At 42.6% G+C, this 4,940-nt stretch overlaps 1 long non-coding RNA gene across 1 annotated transcript; it reads right to left on the minus strand.

The window, feature by feature from the left end:
• Positions 1–231: 231 nt before the first annotated feature.
• Positions 232–3,403, minus strand: LOC135902283 (uncharacterized). The gene is made up of 3 exons (XR_010564473.2): positions 3,178–3,403; positions 2,481–2,543; positions 232–452 (listed from the first exon to the last, which is right to left on the minus strand). It is a non-coding gene; the product is annotated as an uncharacterized lncRNA (long non-coding RNA).
• Between the last annotated feature and the right edge of the window lie 1,537 nt (positions 3,404–4,940).

Consider the following 4,940-nt stretch of genomic DNA (forward strand, 5'->3'; position numbering starts at 1 on the left):
GGGTGCCTCTTGTAAGGTAACGCCAAATGCTTGCACAGCATCACGCAGAAATAATGGCCAGTTCTTCGGCATACCATCCATTAGTGAATTCCTTGTATGTTGCATGTTACAAGAGACTGAAAGATAAATCAATATGCTGTTATTTTTTTTTCATAAATTGTATGATGAGCTTTTCATGCATAAAAGGTGATTGCAAGCTAAAATGCAGCAAGGCATCAACTTCACACCATGTCACATACTCATACTTTATTACCTAATAGATTAGAAAAGATGCAGAAAGTGTAATTAAGAAGAGTGACAAATAGCAGCAAAGGTGATCATCGATAAATCTTGAAGATGATTGCCGCCGCTGCCAGAGTAGGCCAGCCTTCGTAGGAGAGCACTGGCTGCCCCCAAAAGCTTGCCGTCACAGGCCACCCGTGACGGTTCTTGTAGACATAGGAAAGCAATACCTGCACAGAACAGGAAAAAAAGGGCAAGGGAGGAAATGGGAATGTTGAAATTGGAACTTCAATTAGCAATATGTGCTACGTAAGAAGTTTGGCTCACATTAAAAATAAATTTAAGCATTCCTTTCTCTTAAATTACGGGTATCTTAAGGTATGTATGCGATGATGTTTAAAATGACTAGTATATTTCCTATCATGAGAAACCAACAAACACTGACACCAAGGACAACATAGGGGAAATTACTTGTGCTTAATAAATTAAATAAACGATAAATTAATGGAAATTAAAGTGGATGAAAAAACACCTTGCCGCAGGTGGGAACTGAACCCACAACGTTCGCATTTCGCGTGCTATGCTCTACCAATTGAGCTACAGCGGCGTCGTTTTCCCATCCACTTTCTTGGGTATTTATGTGTCCTAGTAGAACACTGGGAGTGTTAGCCAGCGCCCCAACTCAGAGGCCTTGTTCCTGGCACATAGTCATTAAGTTGCATAGCAGAGTCAAAGTCAGCCTTTAAATTATTGTATGGTGTTTTGTGGCTAAAAAGCCACTTATCAACCTGTCAAACAAGTCTGAGAAGCTTCCTGCAAAATATAATCAGTTTAAAACAGTAATTCACTCTGCAGGTAAATGATGTACTAACTTAATTAAGTTAAATAGCGTCTTATATCGTTGAACTAAAAGCAAGTTTGGCATTTTGCACTGCCTAGCTGTTGCCTGTCTTTCAAACTTAAACATGACACAGTACAGAGTAAGCAGGTAGCATGCAAAGGAGGACTGGTGATAAAGTAGTGTTCCAAAGTAACACTCCTAGCTGGATCAATCACTTTTGTTGATATATTTTCAAGTGACCCTAATTGGCTTCGGGCAATACCTCACACAAATGATGCAACACCTTGGATGATGCTTCATACAAAGTTGAAAGTATCTCATGATGTGATCAAACGATAACATTGCCCGCTGACTTGGAAGTGTTAACATGCTGTTTGCGTGAGAAAGTGCGAAGTGATTCGTATAGGTGGCAAATTATCAGTGTATCTATACTCTCAGGTAATTCTGAGCATCTATGCTGACTTGCAACTGAGAAGCTACCGCACACAAAAAGGTGTATTCAAGTAATGGTCCATGCAGAATAATTGCCCACCTAGTGAAGAGGCAAATGTGGCAGGCTAATGGGCCAGGGCAAATAGATTGATAAATTCTGATAACACATCCAATGATATTATTGAAATAGGTGATAAAAAACAGCACAGGTAAAATTGCAGTCATGACAAAATTTTAAAAGCACCTCTGCAAACTGCTGGAACCCTCAGCATCATGCCTGTTCTACACGCACATATGTTGCAGCGCAATCTATATCTCAGACGCAGGCGCATCCACAGATCACTTTGTGATCTCCTCACAATAAGGTTAAAAAACAGTCTGGCACAAGCTACTTGATGCGATTCATTTTGCAAGCACCAGCCAAGTGCTCATGGTGGTAGAACGAAATTGAAGTTTGTCCTTGTATGGAAGCCTTGGCCCATGTTTTATCAATTCTAGCGGCAAAGCACACCTTTTACAGCATACATAAATCTTAAATAAGACTGCTTGCTGATGCTGTACAGTAAGTTCCTGTAAAGAAACTAAATCACACAGAAAACATTTAGAATACCAAACTAATCAAATACTGGCTTGAATACATTTGTGCATTAGAGAAGCAAGATGTAATGTACACTGTTGTGGAAAATTTTTACTCATGTATGGAATACTTCTATGACACAGCAGAGTTAATTTGTGAGTTCTTACATAGCAATGACTACCTACAGGTAAATTTTGTAAGGCTTAGGGAAACTAATTATTAGTAGAACTGTGTATGTACACTGGCACTGAGAAATTGGTTATAATAGTGGCAGCTTATAATGGACCAGAGCTAAAAAATGGCCGTTGGTGAGACACCAACTAGCTATTTTACCACGAAGCGCTCCCTGGCCTTAACCCACATAAAAAGCACTGGGAGGACCAGAGAGGGTACAGTACATTGGCTTACACTGATCATGATGAAGTCCCGTCATCCAGCTAGCGCCAAGGTACAAGAAGGATTTCCAGCCGTCTATAGAGTGAAAGGGACAAAATAAGATAGCATCAAGTCAGTTGAAAGGCAGATTTGCAATTACACATAAGGTGACCCAGTCACAGTCATTCATTAAAAAATGCCAAGCTGTCGTGATTTCACTCCCAGATGAAGCACCTACTAGGTTAAACGTTTTGCTGCTTATTTAGAACAAAACAAGTGAAATTTGTACATCAGCAGACGATTTAATTTGGAATTGTATAGATGAAGTAAACATTGCAGTTATATTTTTTGTTTTGCTATAAAGTGGGATAGCTACAAACTGCATAGTCACTGACACACGCGCGCACACGTAAGTACAAAAGGACACAAAATAAGGCGAGTTCAGTCTGGTTCAGCATTACAGCCAGCGCGTCATCTTCGAATGCACTCCTTTCGGTTGGCTCGTGCTACGTTAACCACAGGCTAACAAGCAGGGCAAAGTTCTGACTGTTGTTGCGGAAGTCGTGGAGCGCGGTAGTGCTGAACGGCTGAACACAAGCAGAACCCTCGTATAAAAGTAATGACGAAAACTCGCAGGGCAGAAGAGCCCATATATCAAGAATTGCCGCGGGTAACACCTAAATATATTCACATTGTTGACGAAAAACGAAGCGCAATGTATTTCACTTACCGGAAAAAGTGTTATCCGAACGTGCGACGTACAAAGACGCACCGAGACACGAAGGCGGCGAACGCAGATCCCGCCATTGTGGTAGTAAGCCGTCGGCGAAAACACGCAATACAGCCGATGTCACGAAGCACTGATGCAAAACACACGGCAAACAGCATCAGCACAGCTAAATGACTCCAGCTAATATCCAGTATAAATGTACAGAACGGCTTGAACAACTGGCATAACGAACCCACGACCGAGACATTGCGGGCGGGAGTGGCCGTTTTTTTCAAACTTCCTGCCTCCCAGTGTTTCCAGCACAGAATGAGATGTTCGACAAATTTGGATTGTGCCGCCGAAGTGGTCGCAGCGCGGTGGCTCTGGGACACCGCTGTGCAACACCGGCATTTCGCTCCTGCTGCTGCGCGAGCATAGAATGGTTTCCAGGCGTCGTGTGCGCGCCCTGTATGGAAAACAATAACACGCCCTTGATTGTTGAAGTTCTGGTGTGAAATTATTTAATATTAAAGCCAATTAACTTATGTTGCTTCGAACGAGTTCGATTTGACTGAGGCGTCTTTTATTCGCTAACGTCGACGGCCGACGGTAACCGCACATTTAACTCGTCGTTTGGCATTTTATGCACTTTTAGACAAAAAGATCTAGAAAAGTTCTTGAGTTAGACATTCTGAATGCGTTTACCAAAACAGACTCTAGTGACACCCGTAGTGGGTTTTGCCGCAGATAGAATATATGCTAGCATATTCCAAGTGCTGAGGTTATGTTTAGAAGAAATTCTATTTTCAGTCTTATCATAGACCAAGACGTCTATAGCCGTTTGTAGCCATTTCAAGAAGTTTTTAAGAGGTTTTGTGTTTCGTGGGTTTGGTCCCACACCGATCACCAAGCGCTCACCCGTGGGCCAAAAACGGTGCAGCAGCCACATGCTCCGAGTATTGCATTTAAATCACTGGGCACTGTGCATTTCCAACACTGCTTTGCTTTTGTCCAGCTGTTATAACATTAATAAGGGAGCCGTTCATATCCAAGAACTTTTGTGTTCCATGTGAACTGCGTGTCTTTGCTTCCGCAGGTGCAATGGCTCCAGAGGCAAACACTGAGAATTGTAGCTGTCATGTTGCCATCCTCTCAGCGATTTCGTCTTTTTGTTTTACAGCATACTCATGCGACTGTTTGCTGTGGGTCGACGGCGAACGCACATGTAGTGGCGTGTTCAGACTTGCCATCTGCGCCAGCCTTACACCTGCACTAGATGCCAGTAGTGGCTCTCGTCAATTGCGCTAAGTTGTGTGAAATAGACTTAAGATTGGGCAAACCATCGCAAGGAAAAAAAGAATTACAATGGATGGAGAGCAAGCACTTGCACGACGCATGCAGTCAGCGAAGAAGCAGTGCAAGAAACAGAAAAGGGAGACGTGCATGTTGCTTTTTTTCCCAAAATGGTTGTGTGGCTTCGCACTAACTCACATGATTAAATTCACGACAATGTTAATGTGCACAGCGAAATACCATCTGAAAAATAGCTGCTGGACTTCCACACTTGCTCTGTTTGCGGGGGGATTTTGCATCACTATTTTCATTTGTTTTCTATTTTATATACTACATGATGCCATAAATGTGACCAGCCTCGTACAAGCGGTTACCTTTCTGAAGAGAAGACATAAGAAAATATGTTTGACGGTATGTCAGTCCTTATTTGCAGTGCGAAATCCCTAGGAGCACTGCGCGCGCCTTTTCCCTGTCATCTGCTTTGCATGCCG

This window comes from Dermacentor albipictus, chromosome 6 (genome assembly GCF_038994185.2).
Source record: "Dermacentor albipictus isolate Rhodes 1998 colony chromosome 6, USDA_Dalb.pri_finalv2, whole genome shotgun sequence".
In the NCBI taxonomy this organism is placed as follows: domain Eukaryota; kingdom Metazoa; phylum Arthropoda; class Arachnida; order Ixodida; family Ixodidae; genus Dermacentor; species Dermacentor albipictus.